The sequence below is a fragment of the Parasteatoda tepidariorum genome, chromosome 7 (genome assembly GCF_982258835.1).
Source record: "Parasteatoda tepidariorum strain Cologne lab strain chromosome 7, Ptep-v5.0, whole genome shotgun sequence".
NCBI lineage: Eukaryota > Metazoa > Arthropoda > Arachnida > Araneae > Theridiidae > Parasteatoda > Parasteatoda tepidariorum.
Genome location: NC_141761.1, coordinates 98476412 through 98503401, shown reverse-complemented (window position 1 = coordinate 98503401; position 26990 = coordinate 98476412). Strand labels below are relative to the sequence as shown.

At 29.1% G+C, this 26990-nt stretch overlaps 1 protein-coding gene across 3 annotated transcripts in view; it reads right to left on the bottom strand.

Moving 5' to 3' along the window:
* LOC107450327 (murinoglobulin-1) overlaps positions 1-14768 on the bottom strand; it is a 95379-nt gene extending 80611 nt beyond the window's left edge. For all 3 annotated transcript variants that reach the window (XM_087168342.1, XM_087168343.1, XM_087168344.1), the window contains exon 1: positions 14610-14768. The gene's annotated coding sequence lies outside the window, so the exon portion shown is untranslated. The remainder of the gene's footprint in view (positions 1-14609) is intronic.
* Between the last annotated feature and the right edge of the window lie 12222 nt (positions 14769-26990).

Sequence of the window (26990 nt, the reverse complement as noted above, 5' to 3'; positions counted from 1 at the left end):
GATTCGATTATTTCAAACTAGTGTCACATGTGAGTTGAAAAGTTTTGTGTACAGGGAGTGAAAAAATTGAGATTTTGGAAGTGGGTACAAAAAAAATAATAATAATATTTTTAAAAATCACGTTTTTGTAGGGGAGAATAATAATTAAAAAACAAAAATTTGAAAAACGAAAAACGTGGGGAGCATGAAATACACAGCAGTACATATACACCTACATATTCGTATTTTCTTACTCATACACAACCACATGCACATCCAGATACAATTACAGATATACAGACATATACTCATGAGCACACGTACTGTTACTGCTATGTATTTCATGCGCCCCACGTTTTTCGTTTTTCAAATGTTTGTTTTTTAATTATTATTCTCCACTACAAAAACTTGGTTCTTTAAAATATTTTTTTGATTTTGATTTTTTCTAATATTCAAAACTAGAGTTTCGCGTGGTAGAATGTCAATGACAGATGACATAGGAGAGAAGAACTAGTAGCTGCTAAAATTAATTTCTTGCGTTAAAAACTATATTATATGCGATTTCTCCTTGATTTTAGAAGAAAATGATTGATATACAATTTCAACATGTGATTCAACTTGATATATTGCTTTAATTTGTGACTCCTCAGCTATCAGGTCGATTAAGACAGGGATCTCAAAAATCCCTTTTAATCAAATCTTCCTCATTCTCCCCTACTTTAACTACTATTGAATACAGTATGGTAACAAAGAACGTGATAAAATAAACGCTTCTCTCCTTCCCTGCATAATTATGTGTGAAAAACTTGCTGCATCTTTATGTAACAGTCACGAATAACGAATTTCAGTTAACGTTTACCAATGTCATACGCATTTTACGTGAAATGTTTAATTATAAATCATTTTTGTTCATGCTGTTTGGCACGTAAACTACATCACCAGTTCTTGTGATCTGTGAATACGATAAGAAATATTGCTGAAGAAATACGCAGTGGAACAAATTTTTATACAAATGCTTGATTTGGCCTCAATCAGGTGAAGGGTTTTCAATACTGAAATTAGTTTTGCTCCTAAATCAACAGATCTTATCATAAAGAACGTTTTCAGCCTATATATAGCGTGATATATAACAGGGAATCACGTAAATGTTGCGATAAATTTCTGAGGGAGTATAGTCACACCATCAGGATTGAAACTGCATTGGAACCCTCATGCCCGGAAATGTACTCGCACGCAGCTACCAGCTCTTCCCTAATATGATTTAATCAAAAGCATGAAGAAGAAAAAGCAGTTCATAATGGGCAACACCTCCTAGAAAAAAGAAGACCTCTGCACGAATCAATTAGGTAGTCCGACGTATCGAACATAAACTGGGCAGTGGTAAAAATAAGAAGGATATCGCTACGTTCAGGCTACTAAGCTGGGCATTGGTAGAAATACGAAAGATGTCACAACATTTGGACTACTAAAGGATCTAATTTCTTGTTTATGGTAACCTGCGCTGAGGCCTTCTCTTTTCTTGTAAGTATTGCTCTAGCCGTGTACGACAACATTTCCGGCAACAGTTTCTTGCACAGTTTTAATTCTGTTGATGGACTCTAACTCCCTTAGAAGTTTATCGAAGCATTTGCGTGACTCCCTGTCGTACACACAGTTTTCAAACATTTCGACAAAAATAAACCAAAAATGTTCTCTTAAAAAACTGTTGTTTGTTGAGGGGTGACCAATAGCAGATTTAAAATCAGCAATGTGCTTTTCCTGTAATTAGTTGTTTTTGACAACTATTTCATCACGAAGCCATTTGATATTTGATGAAACGCTAATTTTAAACTATTCAAAAATTTACGCCTAAACTATTTTATCAGCTCAGTCCTCTTCAACTGGTTTTCTCTAAATGACGGTATGGTACAGGACTTAGTGCTCTTACAAGCCAAGCAGGTTTCTGGGGGTTGGATTTCAGGTGATACTCATAAGTACTGATTTTCATTTCGACTCATTTGCTTCTAGTTTTGTATAGTATTTTCTTTCCAAATGTAGAATCGACAAATCGTATTAAGCCTAAAGTTTTAGCAAAATTTGTATACAAATTAGCGAAATGAGACATTTATTTTCTCGATTGACGAAATGCTCACTAGGAATGTTTCCAAAGAAACTGTTTCGTCAAAAACGAAGATATTTAGGCGAATTTCGATGATCTACTTTTTTTACAGTAATCATGGTTCTAAGTAGAGAAAAATTCAGTTTATTAAGGATGAATATTCTCAAAACGTTTATTACATAAGATCGCATTATTGTCACAGCCAAACAGAACAATAAATCGATTTACCACAGAATATCGATATTTCAAAAACATCGCAATAATGATGCATTATATTCCATGTGAATATCATGTCAAATATAAGATAATTATCGACAACAGTAATATTGAGATCATTACTGACAACAATAGTTATTGAATATGAAATTAATGATATTATTCCAAAAAAAAAATCAGCAGCAGCAACATTAAGTATCAATAACTATGCATTATTTCAAGTGACAATAAATGACGGTGCTAACTCTCTCGGGAAATATCCGTGAGGAAAATCATACCTAATGTAGCGATTCAGAGTTGGACGATACTGGTGAATTAATTCTGCTTTCCGCAACAAAAACGATGTAATAAGTGTACTAACAGTGTCAGACAATATAATTTAATTTTAAAATTCCGATTCTGTCCAGTATAAGTTATAGCCAATATCAAAAATGTCAAACACTATTCACTAAAGTTAAAAATAATCGAGAGAATCAGACGATATATCGTAACATTGAAATCTTGATACTACTTATAGCAATTACTAGCACTACTTATCGTCTATATTAGAAATGTAGAAATAGATTTCCCAAAGAGAGAAAAAATGAACAATAATAACTAAATTGAAAATTCCGCGATATACTACGATATTTTCAAACCATGCACCTTGCTATCAACATTTCGAAATTTTCCAACACTAGTTACAGCTTAATTCAAATTTGTGAAACTCGAATCGCTAAATGCAAAATGAGCAAAACTGGTAAACATAACGATAAAAATGAAAATCGTATTATTGACTGAAACAAATAATAAAACACCTGAAAATTGTAATTTTTAACATGTTAGGTGAGTCTTGTCATGAACTAGAAACAAGTGTTCATAAATAAAAACAATGCATATGTTCTGTTATACTTTTGTTATAGGGAAGAGCAATTAATGCTATCTTGTTTTACATGTTCCATTTTTACTCTTTTACTTCTCATTATTTCTCTATTAATGAATGATGACAATTATAGTATATTTATTTATTTTTTTATTTGAAACACATTATTGAAAGACGTTCTTCAAATAGAAATATTGGCGTACTTTCTATACGGAATAAATAAAAAAACCTAAACAGGAATTAGCTAGGATAAATGGGTGTTATTGGTGTGGTAAGGAAGCTATGACCACAGTCCATGCTAAATGATTTCATATTGATTCAGTTTTGTGTTTTAGTCATTCATTTCTGATTTTAATCATTCGCTTCTCAGTTTAAAATTTTAAAAATTATTACTATTTGGAGAAACGTTAATTTTTACAAACTTTCTGAACACTCAATGTCTAGCTGAATTAAGCCATAGTGAAATAAAATAGCATTTAAAATTCAATTGAATATTGTAACGTATGTCAAATGTAATCTGTGTTAATGTTTAACTACCGTTATTTTATTTTAAAATTTTAAAGTTATAATTATTGCTATACAAATTTTTCATGTTCTTCGATTTTTGCATTTTTTTTACTGATTTTGTTTAAAACACAGGTCAATATAATTTTTACTTTCATTTGATAGTTTTTGTTAGCATTTTAACATCACAATCAATACCGCAATTGCAAATTACTAACTCTCAAAGCCTGAATAGCAGCCCTAACACTCCCGTACCGCAGGTTCGATGTTCTATCATCGAACGGGGAAAGATTGGCTCAGCCTTTCATCCCTTCAGTAGAGTCGATATAATGAGTACTAAGTATGATTTGGGACAAATCACTGAGGGTTCGGCGTTCGCCTGACCACTCAACTGGAACATCTGCTCCTGCACTCTAGAGCCGAAGGTCCAGAAAACTGGGATGGGCACAACAGGCCTTGGCTCTCCATAAACAGTCTCGCTACTCAGTTTATTTTAATACACATTATTATTAAGAGTTTTTGATGTTTGCTGAAGATATTTTCAGCACTTTTATCCTATTTATAGTGTTTTACTTTAAGATTTTTTTAACCCCTTTATTTTTGAAGTTTATCTATACATGTTAATAGCACAAGTATCGAGTGCAGATTTACTACCTCAACCTAAACTCAAAAATCTTAAGACATCTCTTATTTATAGAAAAATACCATGCTAAACGTAAAGCATGCTAAAAACATCGCCTGCCACCTGCCACAAAATCAAAAGAAAGAAAATTAAATCGAAAAACGCTTTCCAGATACAGTAAATTGTTTCTGGGGATTAAAAGTAATTCATGTATCCTTCAATTTATTAGCCACATTATGAAATATTAAAAAGAAAAAGTAGATCTCAAAGCCAGTGGCTTCCAGCATGTTAAATAGGTGTCAAATCTGAGCTAATAAGCTAATTAATATACATGTTTGTACCAAGCTCCATGAATGAGAAGTATTTTAATTTATTTTAGAATAGGCGTTGAATAGAAAACCCAATTTTTTGGAATTACGGTTGTGCTAAAGGCTTATTCTGATAAACTCAATCCAGGACACAAGGGAATTCTTGAATCAAGCACTGGAGCAAACTAGCTTACTTAGCTTAGCAAACTAGCTTAGAAAGTACTTCTTCTTAAAACTAACCCCCCTTTATTTACCTTCTCTAAATAAGGTGGTCGTTAAAAAACATAAAAGAACAGATGGACTAACCCCGACTGTATACCATCTGAACTACTAAAAATCAATGAAAATTACTGATTAAACTGATCAAACCGAATAAAATTTGGCGTACTGAATACATACTCATTGATTGGGTAGGCGGTGGCTACCCATGCCCTATCTCTTACCCATGTTCATCTACCTATGCCGTATCTTCAAGAAAGGTGACCAACTTGAATGCCGTAATTATAAGGAAATTACACTCCTCAAAACAGCATAAAAAATATTAAACTTTTTGCAAGCATTCTCCTTTTTACTAGCAGAATGATCGAAGACTCTAGTCTATAGTGGATTCAGAGATCCACTAGGGGAAAAGATCCACTTTGTCTCAAACATCCATTATATTATTTTTTTTATAACCATTGCTGAACAGTCGAGAAAAATTTTGAGTTTACGACTACCAACGTTCAACTCTGTGGCCTTGAATTTTTAAGACCAATCCAGAAGACAAGAAAACTCCTGGATCAAATATTGGGAGAAATTTGCTTTCGGGGAGAACTTTTTTGATGGAACTAACCAGCATTTGCGTTACATGGAGAGGAAAACCATGAAAAATTCCCACGGTGAGCCTAACGGCAGCGAGAGTCGAACCCATGATCCTTCTAACACTGAGGATATTTTACGTCAGCACTGTGGTCGGAGTAAGTCGGATGGTGAGAGCCATTATATATCAAATTGACTCCTTAAAATAAATATTAGAAAAAAATTAATTTAATATGAAAACTTTTCATTTGTATAGACTTCAAGGGTGCTTACGGCAGAAAGATAACCTACTCGATATAATGGTCGAGCTTCAAATCTCTATTAAGCTAGTTAATCTAATTAAAGCTGCACTTAGTAACGTAAGATGCAGGGTAAAAATCCAAAATTATGTATCAGAATTTTGTTTCAACAGAAAGAGGCCTGAACTAATGGGAATCCCTTGATAGCCTTCTTTTCAATCTAGTAATAAATTGTATCTTTTGATTAATTGTATCCAAAAATATAATAATTTGAGCGTAGTCGGCATTATTAGTTGGGATAAAAAAAATTAATAGAAAGGTTAGAAGTTGAATTTAAGAAAAGTTTTGAACAATTTTCTGATATTTTATTCTTGTGGATTTTTTTTCATAACCAAAATGGGAAAAAAATGCATTATTAAAAAATTCTGCAATATGCAAAAAAATTAAAATGCATCATTTTTTTTCGAATTTAAAAAAGTTTATAAAGTTAACTAATTGTTTTTAAAGAAATATTATTAGTTTATGAGTTTACTTTCCTTTAAGTTACATGTTATGTAAGAATTACATTTTATGCCTATTTTTCTGGCATTGATCTTAGAAAGTTAATCAAACTATTCATATTAAACAAAACATACATTTTAATATTCTCGTAACTAAAGCAACCCTAAATTCGTACTCTTTAATTGTAAGTGGCAAGAGATTTATGACGACTATTAACTAAATTAGTCTGATATTTAGTCAAAATTTTTAAATAAAACTGAAATAAAAGAAGAAGCAAAAAGTAATTCGTTGCGCAACATTATGTAAATTTCTTTTAATGATAAAGCTTGATATTAATTTGAGACAAACTCAAGGACAATTCTTTTCTTGAAACTATTGTAAAGAAAAAATCTATTTCTAGGAAGATTTCTTCAGAATGGATCCTTTGGAAATTTAAATTACCGGCTTTATTCTTGTCAACCAATGGAAATTTTGGAGAAAAAAAAATTCTAAGCCTTCAATCAATTTTAGCTTTGTAAATTTATACTTCCATTAATAATACCATATTTTCATATGAGCCAAAGTTCAAGGATTTATATTAAGAAAACTTCCTCCTTTTTTTTCGTTAGTCATTTTTGATTTATGTGTTTAACAAGTGTTACGTATTTTAAATATCAAATGCTTTTTAGCGCCTGTTGTTCACCGCTTGAATCAAGAATAGTTATTGTCTATGATATTTTTAATATTGACTCAAGATTAATACACACTATTTAATCACTTAATTTATAATTAATTGCAGAGCTTATTCTGGAACAATGATAAGCTAAAATGTAAAGGGAAATGGCATTTTAGGAATTTGAATTATCCATCTGTAAATATATCACTATTAATCGAAACGGGATAATTATAATTATTATTCAACATTAGTCATTCTACTCTCCATCCCTCGATATACTGGTATACAATTATTAATCCTTAGTTAGATCTCTATCCCTTTATACTGTATTTAACTATCCAAGCACAGATTCTATACCAGGTCAAGCGTATTTTTTCCAATTTTAACGACTTTCCTATATTTTATTTTATTTTATGAAAGTCGTTGAACAGCCGACCCAATTTTGGGTTTACGACTACTAATGTTAATTTCCGTAGCCTTGAAATCCAGAAGACAAGGAAACTCCTAGATCAGTACCCCCAGAGGTATGATTTCTTATGAGAACATGGAGCACTTTGTAATCAGACAGATTTCATTTGCATTAGTTACCATTTACTACACGGGGAGTCTTTGGTCTCGAGATCGAACCCACGACCTCTTGGACATGGGCTCAGTGCCCTACTAAAGAGGCCATCCCGGCCCTGTCTTTCCAATATTAATATATATAAGGTTCAGTACCACTTTCCGGTATACATTTGCCCGGTATGCCCTACATTAATGTTTTTAAGGTTCAGTGCATCTGCCCGGTATACATTTGTCCGGTATGCTCATCATCAATGTTTGTTCTTGCCCAAGGGCTGGGATAGCCTGGTTAGTAAGGTACTGGGCTCTTGTCCAAGAGGGCATGGGTTCGAGCCCGGTCATCCAAAGTAAATTGTTATTGGTGCATGTTAAATCTGTCTAGTCACAAAGACCTCGATGTTCTCATCACAAATCATACCTCTAGGAGAACTGATGTAGGAGTTTCCTTGTCTTCTGGATTGGTTCAAAATTACAAGGCTACTGAGTTGAACATTAGTAGTCGTTAACCCAAAATTAGGTCGGCTGTTCAACTACGGTTATAAAATAAAAAATAAAAAAGTGCCCCTACCCACTATGCATTTAACCGGTACAACGAACTTTGACTGTTTCCTCTAATCTATTCTCAGCAGATATTAAAATATCAAATAAGCACAATATCAGCGAATAAATTAATATTAAATCGGATATAGCAAATATTTCGAACATTCTCGGTACCATATATATATATATATATATATATATATATATATATATATATATATATATATATATATATATATATATATATATATATATATATATATATATATATATATATATATATATATATATATATATATATATATATATATATATATATATATATATATATATATATATATATATATATATATATATATATATATATATATATATATATATATATATATATATATATATATATATAAACTAATTAATTAATAATAATCATTATGTAGGAAAATCGGGTCTTACTGATTCCACGGGATGTTGTTTATTCAAACATATTCATCTTCAATCTCCTTGAATTCTCCGTCTGTTAGGTAAGACGCATTTCTCTCTTATAGGAAATAATACATATTTATGGTTCTAGTTGCTACATATCGCATACCACTGTTTAACCGAAGTAATTCCTCTACTTATCCATGCGGTGTGTAAAGCTTATTTCTCAATAATATCGCGATCCATTTATACTGCATTTCGTAACTCAAATCTACAATTTTAACACGATCCATCCATACGACATACCACTATTTAACCGTAGTTATACTACTATTTCTCCATACGGAAAATAATCTTTAATCCTTAGTTACAGCACTATGTATTTATACTTGTAGGACTCAAATCCACAATTTTAACACTATCCATCCATACGACATACCACTATTTAACCGTAGTTATACTACTATTTCTCCATACGGAAAATAATCTTTAATCCTTAGTTACATCACTATGTATTTATACTTGTAGGACTCAAATCCACAATTTTAACACTATCCGTCCATACGACATACCACTATTTAACCGCAGTTATACCACTATTCCTCCATACCGTATATAATTATTAATTCTTAGTTATATCACTATGTATTTATACTGTATTTTGAAACTCAAATCCACAATTTTAACACTATTCATCCATACGACATGCGACATACCACTATTTAACCTCAGTTATACCACTATTCCTCCACACGGTAAATAATCATCAATCCTTAGTTACATCATTATGTATTTATACAGTATTTTGCAACTCAAATCCACAATTTTAACACTATCCATCCATACCACATACCACTATTTAACTGCAGTTATACCACTATTCCTCCATACGGTATACAATTATTAATCCTTAGTTATATCACTATCGCTTCATGCAGTATATAGAGGTATATCTATATGCAAACATAATTACACCAAACCATGTCAGAAACTGTTATTATATTAGACAACAACTGAAACAATTTTATAACTGAAAATATCATTTTTAAAATTTTATTTTTTTTGGTTTGCATTAATTTAAAAAACAACAGTCTATGTAAGAATATAATTGTATTCCTCGTTTTAATTTCAATGAAAGAATTATAAGAAAAGTTCAAATAACCTTTTGAGCAATTTAAATATCATATCATTTGCGTCTAGTGGGTCTTATTTCACGATCCATATGCGAATAAATGTTCGACAAAACTATCCTGCACTCTGCAAAAACCCTACTGGCATGGTTTTCCTTGCTTGGTTTTTCCACCTTATTGGGAATGAATGGTAATAAAACCTCTTTTTCTCGAATTCCAACGAAGAAAAACCTGAACTGCTCCCACGAAAATTGATCAGGAGAAGGTTTTTACTTCATTTTATAACCGTTGTTGAACAGCCGACCCGATTTTTGGGGTTACAATTACTAATGTCCAACTCCGTAGCCATATAATTTTGAACCCAATCCAGAAGACAAGGAGGACTCCTGGATCAAGTATTGGAAGAAATTGCCTACGTGGAGGATTTTATGATAGAACTAACTCGCATTTGCGTTACATGGTGAGGAAAAATACAAAAACATCACACGGTTAGCCTGAAAGCAAGGGGACTCTGAAACCCATGATACATCTACCACTGAGGGTATATTTACGTGAGCACTGCGATAGGTGCAAGCCGGATGCGGAATTTGTATGGAACAGTCATCACTGGGATTCAAACCCAGTTCACCTCATGGGAAGGCGAAAGCTCTATCTGCTGAGCTATTACGGTTTACAGGAAGAGGTTGATGGAATTGAAATGGGGTTGTTGGATTGCATGTACACTTTGAAATAAATAAGTTCATCTGCTAAGAATGGATTCGAGCAGAGATGCCTTAAAAGTTTTCAATGCCATCCCCCATAATAGAAAGCCAAGACAAGAAAAAAAGAAAGAAAAGATGGTTAGAAGGTTTTCTTTTCAGTTATTAAAGTTAAGAGCTTTATAACTTCTCAATATCTTGCCAATATCTTGAAAACTGAGTCCTCAAGATATTGGGAAGCAGGAGAACTTTTAAGGCAATGACTTCGGTCTTCTTTGTTGTCCTAATTACATTTGTATTCGTTATTTATCTTTCTATTTGTACCTTTTTGCCTTGCCATTGGAAATAAAAAAAAATTTAAAAAAATAAATAAAGTTAAGAACTGGAGATTTGTCTGCAAAATAGTGGACTGAAAAATTCTTCAACAGAAGTCTTAGGCCCACACTGAGCAGTGATGCCACTAATGATAACGATAAAACAAAAATTGGTAAACAAATAAAATTTGTAATTTTTAGGAACAAAAAATTAAAAAAAAGTTAATTAAATTTAATTAATTGAAGTTTTTTTCATATAAAAATATTTTATAGCATTCATCTTTTTTCTAAGCTACATATTTCTAAGTAAAAATCGTTTTTTTTTCGGTCATTATTCAAAGCTCGGATTTCAGGAGGTTATAAAAAAGAAAATGTGCCATCAAAGCTAAAAATAAACTTAACCAGATACATTGTTGAAATAATTTTTGTATTTAAGTCTTCAACTCTCGACGGGACACTACCAACGAGAATTAACATGCATAGACGAACAATATTCACTGCATTTTTCTACTTATTAAAAACAAGAAATCGAGAGAATCGTTATTAGTATTCAATCCATGAACACTCAAACTAGAGTTAAAAACTAAATGGCTGAATGCCTTGTCTAAATTAAATGCATGACCGGGTAATTAATTTGATAGTTTTACGGACGACTTCGGTTGCTAGGACTGTATTTAGGACTGTTGCCATCATCACTAAAACTCATCGATAGAAAATATTCAACGTTTGTGTTTTCCCTTAAAAAAATTTCTAAAACTTAGTCTAAAAAATTAAAGAATTAAAAATTTCATGCGATAGAATAGTTTGTAATCCTGAATCCATCTTGACATCTTATTTTATTTAAGAAATTAATTATTTATTCAAAATGTATTCAGCTTATTTTAGTTAAAATTAATAAAACAAAATTAGAAAACTGTTTTAGGGAATTCTAAAGATAAAAAAAGAAAAGAAAAAAATTGTTTAAAAATCAATTTCCTCCCACTTAAAATAATTTCTCTCATAGAAAAAAAATTTATTTATAATATAATATTTTAGCAATTTTTTAGCAAATATATAAATAATTTTAAAATTTTTGTTTTAATATTAATGCATTACATATTATGTTGTATGTCAAGAATGAATTATAGTCTAAAAACATTTAAAATTTTATCTTATTTCTACTCTTACTATTTTGTTATAGATTTTACGAAATGAATATTAGATTTAATTTATTTTTATAGTTTTTTCATAACATAAAGAAATTATTAAACACTAATTATTAATAGTTATTAAGAATTGTTTTTATATAAATGGATTACAAATTATGTTGCATATCAAGAATGAATTATAGTTTAGAAACATTTAAAATTTAATTTTAATTCCACTCTAACTATTTTGTTACTGATTTTACGAAATGAATTATAGATTTTATTTTATTCTAATAGTTTGTTCGTAAAATAAATACATTATTAATTAAAATTAATAATAATTATTAAGTAATGTTAATTATAATTATTAATTAATATTAATAATTATTACTAATTTCTTCTTGCTGAAATATCAAATAAAAGTTTCTGTGTTCAAGAAGTTATACATTTCACTAAATAGTGATAAGTCAATAGAAAAAGAAATTAAACATTAAAACTAAATTTTAAAATAAAAGGAATATTTGTATAATTAATTATGTAATAATTTAAATTTGAATGTTTGAGGTAAAAATATTAAATTATAAGCCATACTGGTACCTTTAAAAATCTAAAATTAAATTCAGCTTGAAATTTCTTTTGTTTAAATTTAATAATCGTAAAAAAAATATTTAATTTTTATCGGGCACAAAACAAAGTATTTCATTAAATTTTTAAATCATCAGTTACGGTTTTTTTTTTCTTTTTTAAGGACAGCCTTGTGATAAAATGGAGTTGTAACAATTTTCAGAAATACTTTTCACACATATTTAGCTAAAGTAATGTTGACATTTCCTTTCGTAAAAAAAATTAAAAAACATGTAAGACTTTTAAAAAGTTTTTTTCTTATTTTTATTTAATTTTAAAAGTTAAAAATATGAAATATTAGGTCGAATTCAAAAGTTTAGACTATTCAATAATCTCTGATAAAAGTAAATATTTTTTTTACGTAAAACTCGATAAAAAAAATAAACACATTAGTTTGTGTAAGAATAACATATACATGGTATAAATAACGCTTCTGTTTCAATTGTTTTAAACATTTGTTACCATATGTTTAGGGATACTATCAGTTGATTGTCAAGGATGGAAGACAAACGAATAAAAAAATGCTTCCTGTTTCCTTTTGCTTATCTGTTAATATTTCCTTTACAATTCCAAACCTTTAATATATTACTGAGAAAATTTTAATACATATCTAATTCTCCACTATTAATATGTAAATCTCCATTAAAATGATGCATTTTTAAAAAAAAATTATATATCTTCTTTTTTCGTGTATTTTTCCAAAGCAAAGAGTGCTGTAAAGTGCATAAAATAATTTATGACATTATGGATCTAAAAAATTTTAACACACAAGGGTACACAGTCGACAAAGGCTGAGACAGAAGAAAGAGTTTAAGGGAATATCAGCCTAATGTGGGTAGACAGCGATAAACTAACATTATTTTGTATTTAAGATAAATAAATTAAATAACTCTATAAGCCAAGTCTGACTTAGAAACAAAAGGAGAGAGAATTACTTGGGGACTTATAAAACCCACATCTGCGCAAAGAAGGTATAACTCTTGAGGAGCATAAAATGAAGAAAATTATTATTTTTTTATTATTATAGTTTTGGGGCTGTAAATTAATCAAATTCCAACAACCAGATGTTAAAGAAATTTCACAAGTTTATAAAACGCATGCTTTAAATATTATAAATTTCGCTGCAGGCTTTAATTATCATAAATTTTGCAGCATTTATTGTTCACTGCATGAGCTGAGTTTAGCAAATTCATATCAAAGAATAAACTCTTAATTAAATATAAATGATTATCATAGACATTGCAGTAGCAGGTATATTATTTATACAGGAACAATTATACGATCCTTTCAATACAGAAAAGTTATATGTCAATAGCTAAAAATGATTTTCGATTGAAAATCAATTAAAATTTGAATATAATGTTCTATGAACAGGTTTCTAAGAATTCATTAAAAATATTTTTAATACCAATAACTATCATTATCAGCTGTAAAGATTATGCAAATGAAATATTTGGACTGTTAAGTTTTTGCGTTGAATTTTATTAAAATTAAAGCAACAAAATGTCTGTTAAAATTTTAAACAACTGCCTAATTCTGAAGATGAAAACAGTCTTTATGAATGGCATCTCAATTGTTCTGATTCAATTACTAATATTACTCCCAGCTTGCAATTAAATAAAAATAATAAAATTACTACAACTTAAAAAACGTAAGAGAAAGCAACGTAGTGATAAATCAAATAATATTAGTACATTTAGAAATTTATTTTTAAAATAAAGTTTTGCACCAAGTATTCACTGCATATTAACATAAAATGAACATACTTTTCTAAAAAATGGAATTTTTTCCCCGAAATGTTAAAATATTATTCATAATTTATTAAAGTACCCTTTTTATTAACTGTAATGCTATTCAATGATTAAAATGATTGCCTAAAAATTTAAACAACTTTACTTAAAAAAAAAAAAAACATTATTTACCTTAATATTTCTCGTGTAACAGTGAATCTGAATTATTCAGAATCAATTTAGATTCAAGTCTTAACTCAATCGTGATATAAAATAAATAAAACCAGTAAAGATCTTATGCGGAACTTAAACACCGTGTTAATAAAATCTGCAATATTAGTACAATTATAAACGAGATGTTGTTTTTAAACAAACCATCTTAACAAAATTAACTACAGTACACTTACAAATCAATAGTTGGTAAAAAGCATCCTTAAACTTCCATGTATTTAATTTGTAAGTGTATTAAACTCTGCATAATATTAAAAAAAAACACATTTTTTTAAAAAAATTATTTCACATATACGAACATAAACTATGATCTAATGCAAATATTAGGATGGATAATTCTTATACGCGATCATAAACAACTATTAAGAGCAAAACAATATGAAAATAAAATCACAGAATGTGTAATAATTATTTCTATCTCCATTAGATAAAAAAAAAGATAAGCAGCTTACCGGTAGTAAACACTTATAAGGGAAAATTCGTTTTTATCAGTATCTTATCTGTCGTAACGCATCGAATACTCGCTCTTAACTGACTGACAGCAAAACACTCGGCGTTGTGATTATAAATAAGGTTTCATCCTTGTTTCATCCACCACGTGAAGTTTGACTGAAGCTTTTGGCCGGAATGACGTCATCAAAAAGCTGCTTCCGATTATTCTGACTTGTTCTCTGATGTGCATTGGGGACTGTTCGCCAAATGCATACTAGTTTCGTCTTGAACGTTGTGATATTGAAGGATAATTTATCCTGGCTTCAATTTGAAGAATTTCGAGTTTGAATCAATCCATAAATTAGATTAAATTCGTTCAATTCAATCGTTAGATTGCATTAATAATTGATAAACGGTTGAATCGATCTAATGATCGATTCAACCGCTAAATTATATCTATTCATTGATTCAATTAAATCTATTCAAATCATTTCGGAAAGATTGAGAGATGAATTTGTTCAAGCCTTTAAAATTGATTCAAATTATTTATTATTCATTGCTACAAATTATTAAGAAAAATCAGAAAAGAATTATACCAAGCAAATAAATATTAAACTACATCAAATCAAATAATTCTTAATTCGTTTTAATCATTCAATTAAATCGATAGACGCATTCAATTTATTTTGATTAAAACTATTCTAACTTGCTGCGTAAAAACCATTTCGAAAAAATTTGGAAATGAGTTTGATGAAGCATCCCAAAATAAATCATTCAATTGATTCATTGATTCGAATCATTCAAGAAAAATTAGAAATGCGTTTGATCAAACATCTATAAATGAATTAGATCAATTTAATCTTTCAGAAAGAAAGATTCCAATCATTACAAAAAAGTCTAAAAAGTAATAGAATCAAGTTTATTGAATTGTTTTAAATAATTACGAGTTCCATTCCGTCACTAAAAATGATTGATTAAAATCATCAATTAGATAGATTCAAATTATTTGTACTTCATCAATACGAATTATTCTGAACAGATTTTAAAAAGAATTAGATAAAACAACTGAAATTTATTTATATCAATTCAAATAAATCTGTATTCGACTCAATTATTCAAATAGATCAATAAAATTTTTCTCAATTTAAATTATTGAAACTTCATCGATTTAAATCATTTCAGAAATATTAAGAACTGCGATAGATGGAAAGAGATAATTGAATTAGATAAATTCAATCTTTCAATACGATGTATTCAAGTCATATAGAAGAAAGTTCGAAAGGAAATAACTAAAGAATTAATAAAGCATCTTAAATTAATTCAAATCATTCCGACTTCCATTCATTCATTAAAATATATTGATTAAAATATTTAAATTAAATGGATATAAATCATTCATACTTTATCGATACGAATAGTTCCTAAAAAATTCTGAAACAAATTTGAACTAGCAATTGAATTAGATCAATTTGAATAATTCATAGTTCGATTCAGTCATTCAATCAAATAGATGAAATAATTTAATTAAAATGATTAAATCTATTCAAATTTCATCGATTCAAATTATTCCGAAAAAAATTTAGAAATAAGTTATGAAGAGAAAATGAAATTGAATTATATTGATTTAATCTTTCATTAAGATTGATTCTCCTAGTTCCTTAAAAATCGGATAGAAATAGGATTCTAAGTTTGATTCTAAGAAATCGGATAGAAATAAGATTCTATGATCCATTCTAATTTTGATTAAATTGTTCAAAAATATTGATTAATTTAAATCAATTATATCGATTCAGATCATTCATTCAATACAAATTATTCGAAAAAAATTCCGAAATCGATTAGATCAACCAACTCAAATTAAATTAGTTCTATAAAAATCATTCTAAAATCGATTAAAATTAATTCTATCAAAACTATTCAGACTCCATCGATTCAAATCATTCAGGAGAAGAAAAAAAGGCATACTTTAAGAAAGATTCTAAAACTCACTTCTTAGGTTGATCGAATTTAAGGGTAGATCAAATTGTCACATCTCTAACCTAGTAAAAACATTTGTAAATTAAAATAGCCGAAGTTTCACACAGATTCAAAATTTAAGATGTAAAATGTCACGTAAATTTTAGGCAACATTTCAAAAAAGGCAGGACAGGAATTTGATTAACAAAACTTCTACATTTGTATAAAAATTTAAATCTAACTTTTACAAGTAAGGTTTTTTTGCGAAGTAACTAAAAATATAATGTTATGAAAGAAAAAGAAAAAAATTGGCAAATTTTCGCAATAAATTTTTTAAATGCATCGCTGTAAAAACTTTGATGGGCCTCGGTGTAATTTTCTTTTTCCTGTTCTCATGTCAGACTTAGTTTTTAACACCATTTTATAAACTTACATAAAATTATATATTAATATTTGTATTTAGTACGGTATAAGGAATTTATTATCTGTTCTATATTTAGCTCCATTTCACAGAGACTTTTTTTCAGTAAACTAAGTAATATTTCTGTGAACTGGAAAATTTCGAAATTCGAATTGGTTAGTGTTATGGATTCTCATAACGCTGTTTTGAGCTTCACAGCGCATGCGCGTAGACATCAACAAAACACAATATCGTTAAGGAGTAAAAGATATGGTTATCGTTATAATTAAAATGTCAAAAGTATTTTAAAGATTATTCGTTTGATTTGCTTTTAATAGTTTTCTATCATTTTTTTTTAAAAATTAAAAATCTTTTTTTTTTAATGGCAGACATAGAAATCTCGTTTATTTGCCTTGGATAATGACGTAAACGGTTCTCTTTAACGTTACCCTTTGTACATACGTGAACCTCAGTCACAGAGGCGAACAACATTACCCACGGAACACTGTCATAAGTATCGATTTATTGGGGGAGGGGCACATTGACGCACAACATAGGACAACACAGAAAGAAGTATCTATGCCGAGAGCGGGATTCAAACCTGCAACTATTGTTCGCGCAGCAGTCAGGCACGCTAACTGCTCGGTCACCTGGCCTGCAAATTCAAAAATTTAATAACAACTGCTGAATTCCTGTACAATGCACCAATCAAACAGGGTCTATTTTGAATAACTTTTGATATAACTATCAGATCTTGACATTCTAAAACTCAATCTTAATAGTTCGAGAGACCTCAAATATGCTATAAAGTTAGTGCAGAGGATATCTTAAGTTACAAAATCAGACGGAAGAACGTACTTTCGCTGAATAAACATACCCTTTTGACGTTGAATAAACATACCTTCTGATCTCCTAAATATAGGGGGTAGCCGCAATCTGCGAAATATGATCCCAGTAGTTTTGTCAAGAGTACAGTCCAAAACTTGGACTTTTAATGCGTATTGTGTCATATCTCGAGCTTTTTAAGTGAATTGAAAAAATTTTGCACACAATTATAGAAATCGCTTATCCAAAGAAAATTCGCTGCAAAAAAAAAATGACATTTAATAAATTTTTTTTACGATTTCATTTAATAGGTGAAAAAAATTTGAACTGTAAGGTTAACAATTTTTTACGTCATTTTGAGGAACCTATGGAAAAATACAAAATTTGAACAAAATCGGTCGAAACGGTCTCAGGAGTTGAATTTTAAAAATGAGGCATTTACAAGATGCTTGATATCGTAATTAAAAATATCGTCTCCACTGATCAATCAGCATATTTGAGGTCTTCACCTCGAACCATAAAAACTGAGTGTTGAAACGTGAAAATCTGAACATTAAATAAACAATTATTTAGGTTAGTATATTTTTTTCTGCTGTATCTTTTATTTAAATGGAAAAATGCAAAAGTGGGATAAGTTTTATTAGGAAATAAAAAAAGATATGCATAAATCCTCAATTTTGGATCTCATGATTTATTCCCAATATTCACTATATGTTATGTTTCAGAGAAAACCACGAATTGTTATTGATCCAAAAAACGACAATGAGGCGAAAGATTTATTTGATTAAGGAGTTGATTTCCTGGATAAACGAATTCAGTTATGCGATTAAATGCACATACATTAAAGTAGTAGTTTCTAAAGAATAGAGAATCGCTTATGTGACATAAAATTTCATTTACATTTCAAATATCTCCAAATAGATGCTTCTGATTTATGTGTTTTCATAAATACTACGACATTGGACTTAAGTTCTCCACGTGTTTGGATGACCTTGATTTTTCTGACGGCTTTGTACTTATAGCATCCAAAATTAAAACGCGAAGAATAAAAAGGAGAACATTTTAATAACTTCTCTTCTAAAGTTCGATTTTCAACATTTTTATGCTATCTTAATGGATAGGAAACCATATTAAAAACGATAATTAGCGCAGACGACAATTAAAAATGATGCAGACGATAGTTACAAAAACGCGTTTTCTCTAAATAAGTGGCAGATTTCAATTCTTGAACCTCAATACATGGGGGAAGGAGACAGCAAACTGGAAAATGTGGTTCTTATTGTTTCAGGAAAGTGATCGAAAGCTTCAGCCCCTTTTTGGCAATTTCATTTTCTAGGAGTTTCACGATATCTCTTGAGCAAATGAAGTAATTAAAAAAAAAATTGGGCACTATTATAAAACACGTTTATTGTTCTTAAAAGATTTCATATAAAAAATATATTTTTCAGGAATATTTGTGATTATTAATAATTTGATTGAGAGAGAAAATAAAATTTGAGTATTGAGAAATTAAACTTTCAAACTGAAATATTTTTTTTAAATTTGAGAAATTTGAAACTGTACCATCACTCTCCTTCAAATTTTAAATGTTGCCACTTAAAGATTACATTCTTTAAAATGATATAAAGTTTGTATCTCTTGCAATTCAAATTCTTTGACTAATAATAATTAAAATTATTGAAAAATAATAAATAATAGTTAAAAATTAACTTTTGAAGGGAATTAGCTTTGTTGTGAAATGAAGAAGAAAAAAAGAGCTCAAATTTTGTGACCAAAATGACCAAACTGCAGGGCTCATATTTTCAATATTGCTACAAAATATTGCAAATTCTACAAAAAGATGTATCTTTATTCGCCGAAAGTACTTTTCTCGTGTGATTTTATAACTTAAATTTTCGTGTGCGCTAAGCAACTTCCATATTAATGGTTAAGTCTTCCAATCGAACAAACCAAGATTAGAACTGGTTATTTAATAAATACTCGAATGATACGGATTTATGTATAAACAAAACTCTCACGTTCTTTTAATGTATGTGCAAAAATAGGACGAAAATATGATTTAGGCAAAATTTTCGAAATTGAGTTTATTATAAATTTAGAATTCTTCTACTCTTAGTTTTCCAAAATTACTTTACTTTTGTTTATACTCAAATTATTTACAAAGTTATAGTAGTTTTTGTGAAAGATTATAACAGTGGATAGACTAATGAATGAGATTATTGTCTTTAAATGAGATTATTTAATGTCTTTAAATGAGATTATTTTAAAATCAGATTTTTTCACATTTTTAATCTACCTTAACATGATATCTCATGTTCTTTTTAAAATAATTGTCCACAATTTTCCATGAGTGTTTATGATTATATCACATATGTTTTGAACTAAAGACTCAGAGAAATAAGTAAAACAAAACAAAAATTATGCATGCTTTTTTGCAATGACTAATTCGGAAATTTGTAAAACTTAGCTTTTTTAGCTACATTGATCCAGAACTCAGTAGTATATGCACTTGCTTTTATGGTAATCGTTCAAAACACAACTGATAGTCTTCTAAATAAATTCTTCAAAGAATTTTTTTGTTTTTGGTGATATAAATTTTCTTTTCTAGTGTTTAGCGTATACGAAAAATGCCTTATTTTTACACTAAAATGGTCATTTAAAAAAATAATAATCATTATTTTCGTTAGTTTTATAAGTTTTTACTCATAATAAAACAAATAAACTAGTTTTTTATATCAATAAGTCATGCATTGATATGATGTTCATATCAATATTTAAAATAAAAATTGTCGAAATTAGTAGCGGATACCTTAAATAATGAGAATTATTTAAAAAGATTCATCAAAGCACTTTGAATCATTTAATTATCTAGGTTCATTTGTTGATAACTCTTATGTTAGGAGTGCACAAATTATTATATTTGGTGAGCACCAGATATGATAAATTAAAACAAACACCTTAGTTTACAAAATCAGTTTATCAACAGCAAGAGTTAATTATTAGAGCAGTGATACTATATGGTCAAAAATCCTTGGAAATAAGCAATGATAGAAAATGGAAAACTAGTAACCGTTCAAAGCAAATACTTAAGAAATTTTTTTTTTATTTTTTGAAATTATGAAATATTATATGAAATAATATCTATAGAAGAAAAAGCTAAAATCAAAACAATCGGAAGAAGATACCTTAAAACAAAGGTAAATAGCTTTTTTATTCACATCAAATCAAATAGTATCGCTCATAGAATCAACAGATCAAATTATCGCATCTTCAATTTTTAGGACTAAATATTAATGAATCGAGGGGGTGACTTCAAATTTGCTAACTATTTAGTACAGATGATATTTTAAGTTAAGGCACAAAAACGTACTTTCTCTAAATAAACATACCTTTTTCCCGACAGATTCGGACTTTTATTCTCCGAAGTATAGGGTGTAGTCGAAATCTGGGAAGTATGGTCCTGATAGTTTGAACAGGAGAGCGGTCCACAGTTCTGACCCCTTAATGTTAATTTTTTCTTTTTGCGTATCTTACCATATTCCGAGAATTCTATAAGCCAAAAAGGTTTGCACACAATTGTAAAATTCGTTAATCTAAGGATAATCCTATGCAAAAAATAAATTTTAATAAAATATTAATTGTGTTTTATTATTTTCTATAACAGCATTCGGAAAAATTTTGAATTGTAAGCTGTACAATTTCTTACATCATTTTAAGGAGTTTAATTTTACGTGGTAAAATAAAAAATTTGAGCAAAATTGGAGGAATGGTTCCGGAGAAACTGAATTTTAAAAAAGTCGTATATTTAAAACTCGATTTCTAAGGAACTATTTAACAGATTTCACACAAATTTTGTATTTTGCCATGCAAAATTAAATACTTTAAAAAAGTGTAAAAATTTGTACAGCTTACAATTCAAAATTTTTTCAATCATTATTAAATTATTATTATACTAAGAGATTTATGTAAACTATTTCAATATTTTATCATGCAAATTATTTATGCATATTATTTTCATTATTTCGATTTCAAATATATTTTGATTCATTAATTTATTCTTTACATAAAAAGAGCAGTACTCACAAAAAAGTTTGAATCAAATAATATTTCTATTTTCGTAAATACGTATTTCTGCTGTGTTTAATCCGCAAACACGTATTTGGAGCTGTGTCCATTTTTAAAACATGTATTTGGAGCTGTGTCCATTTTTAAAACAAGTATTTGGAGCTGAGTCCATTTTTAAAATACTCATTTTGTGTTGTGTCCTTCTTTTAAAACACGCATTTTGAGCTGAGTCCATTTTTTAAAACACGCATTTTGAGCTTTGTGCATATTCGTAAACACGCGTCGAGCTGGGTCTAGATTAAAAATTTCACCGACGAACTTTTTTCTGAATAACACAAACAAAATTTATCTCTAATCGAAAATTCAATCACTTTCCAACTCTAAATCAAAATTCAATCACTTTCAAAACTAAAAAAGGATAAAACAAAATAAAAATATCAAAAGCTGCATTTTCAATCGGGATAAAAAAAGAGAAAATAATTTGATTTTTGTTTACCTAAAACGAAACATGTAAAGAACATTCAGTACCACTCACACGTTTTTCGAAAGTGAGTGATACGAGCTAGACGATTTTTATCTTCCTAACAAAAAACAGAATTACAAAGCACTTTTTAATCCTCTTTTATAACTATTTGTTAATGTTTCAGTTATTATTTAATTTTATTTAATTCATTTTATGCCGGATGTTTTAAGTTTACATTTCATACTGAATTGTAAGTTAGAAATTTCACTTTAAAAACCAGTTCTCAAGATCTTTTGATATATTCAACTCAATGCGAATTCTCCTCCAAAATGGAGCAATTATTGACTTTCTTAGCTTCTAAACAACCATAACTACCATTATATTCATTTCAAAAGTAAACAACCCATGCCTCCTAAATCCATTCACCATACCGTGAAAGCAATAACCCTTATGTAATGAAAAAACCAGTTCTGACAAAAGTCACATCCGTGTATAAAATTACGAATAATAAATACACAATTTTGCATTGACCTCCGGTTGGGGCAAAACACCTCTTTTGATATCACAAAATAAAATCCTCTTCTCGTGCAATGATTTTAATAACTTACCTCAAATATTAAAATGATATCCTCTTTAAGGCATCAGTGTTATGGAAAAATTCAGCTTTCGCTTTTTCTAAAAGAAATAGGTTAAAATGAACTGACAAATACTACTCATTTTACAATTTCACTATAGAATAATTTCTTTTCATAAAACAGAATTAATAAGCTTAGGTTTGAGTTTTCATTCGAATGGGGAGTACGTAAGAGTTTTCTCTACGTAATTTGTAAATAGTGCTGTAGAAGTAATGTACTCAATCGAATACATTTTCAACAAATATTTCTCTGAAATTACTGAGTCCCGCAGTGGACTGATCGTTAAGACACGGTTCCCAGCAGAGCATCACTGGCTGCGGTCTGTGTGCGGGTGGGACCACTTGGATCAGTCTGCGTAGAGATGGAGGGTGTGCGGTATTGGTCCTCGTTAAACTGCTCTACCGTAAAGTGCTCGACTTTGCGTGCAGGTCGTCGGGCTACCGAAGCGGGGGTGCCACCCCCTCTGATCAAAGTTGCTGATCGGATCAAAATTGCGATGGCATGCCTTCGGATCATCCTCAGGGATGTTTCCCAGACCATCGCCAATAGCCCATTGTGCAGCTCTAGTGCGACGTAAATGAACAACAACAATAATAGAAGTTACTGTCAAATTTTACTAAAGAATCATTTGTTTTTCTAAAACAGTATTATTATACTTAGTTTTTTTTCCTCCAGCTACAAAAGTACATATATTAAACTTGGAATACATTTCTGACAAGAATGATTCCCAATAGAATTATAAAGTATTACTTAACGTACGAGTTTTCTCTACATAGTTTCTAAATAGTACTGTAGAAAGAATATTTTCAATCGAATGCGTTTTCGAGAATCAGTTCTCAGAAGATACTGCCAAATTTTACTGATGAATAATTTGTTTTTCTAAAACAGTATTATTATACATAGTTTCTTTTCTCAGCTACAAAAGTAGATAAATCAAATTTGGAATACATTTCCGATAAGAACGATTCACAATAGAATTCTAAATTGTTACTAAACGTGCGAGTTTTTTGTACGCTATTTAAAATAGCGCAGTAGAAATAATATTCTAAATCAAATATATTTTCGACAATCATTTCTCAGAAATTAAGTTACTTTCAAATATTAATAACATAAAAATTATATAGTCGGGTAATAAAATTAATATTGTCATAAAACATTTGTCAATTTAAATATGTATTAATATATGATTATTAATATACTAAATATGTATTTCTCGACAACTAAAATACAAAAACTATACTTAGAAGAAGTAACCGTTTCCAAATAAGATCAACTTAAAATTTTGCTGTAGATTAATTTGTAAATTATGTTGTGGGATTGTTTTTTTTTAATAGAATAGGTTTTCGAATCACAGTTTCTTATAAGCAAGGGTCGAAAAAGCCACTTACAATTTGGAGGTAAAATATCTTTTCATTCTAAAAAAAGTATATTTATATGATCAGTGTCTTCCAACAACAAGAATATAAAAACTATACTTAGAATAGATTTCCACAGTTAACTAACAATTTCGCAGTAGATTATAAAAAATATTAAACAACTTACAATATTGCTGAACTTACTTAGTCAACTTACAACTTACAATATTGCGTGCTGTTTAATAAAGTAAACGATATCTAGAAACTACTTCTCAAAAGTAATGCTAGTATTATATTGTACTACCAAACTCACAATTTTGTTATGAAAATAGCATCTGTTAATTGTTCTGTAGAGCAATTTGTCCCAGTTAAGAAAAGCTGTCAAATGTTATCAGCTTACAATTTCGCTGTAGAATAATTTTATAAAAATGCTAAGATAAAACTTTATGGATCTACGTTTTTAAACAACATAAAATAAAAATAATTAAACTAAGAATACAAATCTGACAAAGAATTTCAAAGCGAACATCTTCTTTGTTTCCTGAGCAAACTAAATATCCGTTTTAATCCTCGAAAATATTTTTCAACAAAGTAAATCCAATGATCGATTACAAATTATTCTGTACCTGTGGTATGTAGGTTAGCCAAAAATTTTTAAGCTAATCTTACCGCTTTAAAGCCCAAGATAATTTTTTAATAATATTTCGCATATCAATTTTAAATATCATGTTTTCTTTTTTATTCAATTTGTTCACAAAAAGGATGTTAGGGGAGGTTTTACCAATAATTAACGATTTTCAAAGTAAACCTGTCAAAAATAATATCAAGGCACAGTACAAAAAAAAAATTAAGAAAACTTCATAAAATATTAAGATGATCAAGAAATAAGCAAAACAAAAACTAAAACCAATAATATAATTGTCTTCAGATAATTCAGTTTACTGAATTAAACTTTACCAAGCATGCTTGGGAACTAAACACGTGGGGTTCCGCGTTGGGCTGATTACCCAACCGGAACATCTGCTCTTGCACCCCAAGAGTCCAAAGGCCAAGAAAACTGAGATGGACACAGTAGGCCTTGGCCCTCTATTGGCAGTCGTGCTACAGAGTTTAGCCTAGAATTAAACTGAATTCGTTTAATAACGTCAGTTATAGTTCACTGTTTTCCGAAAGAAAGCAATTATTTGATAATTACAAATCTTGTAACCTAATTGTTAAATTCAAATTTATTTTTAATAAGACTAACTTTAATAATTACCCTTTTAACTCTTTAACGGGCCCTTTATTTCTAGTAAAGGCAATGAAAGTATTTTTGGAATTGAAATTGTTTTAAGAACAGTAATTGATATAAAAAAAAACTCATTTAGTTTATAAAAATGCCATTTTTTTGGTGGTAAATATATTTAACATGACCTATTAGGAACTTACTGACTTTTTTTTTCTTTATTTATAAAATAAATTCCTTAAATGCTACAAACCACAAAAGGAATTATGTATTTTATAACTTTTATACCTTTTTTAAAAATGACAAATGGTTACCAATTTTATTCAAACTCACTTCAAGAAAGCTGAAGTTATTGAAAAATGGAAACCTAAATTAAAAGTGGTAAAACGTGGTGGTAAGTATACTTACCACGGCCTTCAAAATGGTTAAGTGAATTTAGTAAAACCTCCCTCAAGAATGCAGGTGGAACTCCCTTTTTTTATAATCTTGACGAAGCATTAACAAAACACAAGTAATTTATAATTTAAGCTAAAGTAATAATTGAAAAAAAAAAAACTCACCTAATATTATCAAGAAATAACAACTTGTAAATTTCATTAAAAGAGTACTTAAAACAGCAATAAATATCAAAAATAACAATATGGGAACTTTTATAAAAAGATAATTATTTAATTGTAAACATCACGATTATTATCACCAACAATATTTATCGAACACTATCAAATTGCGAGTATTAGTAGGTAACAAAAAGTGTTGAAAACTCAAGCGTTAATATTCATAAATGTGATCTTCTTGTCTAAAATAAAATCCAATATAAAAAAAATGTAAATTGTCGCGATATATTTTAAAATACTGCTGTTTCCTGGCGATATATCGAAGACGATATATAGGTTTACATTCCAGTATCATCAAATACCACTCTGAAATGGCATTAATTAATTACCCTTGAAAAAGACTAAATGCTATTGGAAAACAATAAATACATCTTTAAATGCTATGTCATTTATATTTGAAATCATATACTACAGAAAAACAGAACTAAATGCTTCTATTTTTATATTTGTGAACAGCCCATGAAAGAAAGTGTTTATAATATTGAAAAGCATAATTTCAACAAATTCGACGCTTTTGCAACTCGGGGTTTTCCGGTAGAAATAACTGTGACCTTTCTGAAAAAAAAAGTAGTGTTTATTTATGTTTACCTTCGTCATATCTGAACTGAAGAATAAAGTTTCCTTTCTGAAGCATTACCACTGTCAAGGGCAAGGATTTTTAATTCCTGAAAAAATGCTGATTCTTCGAAATAATTTTTAAAATATAAATCTCACGTGGAACTTTTTGATACACTTAACAATAATGTAAATTAATTTTAGATTACAATAATTATATCGATATCCTTAATTTTTTATGCAGCTTTCTCCAAACTATAACAGACATTTCCTATTTCCAACTATATTATAACTAAATGAACGATTGC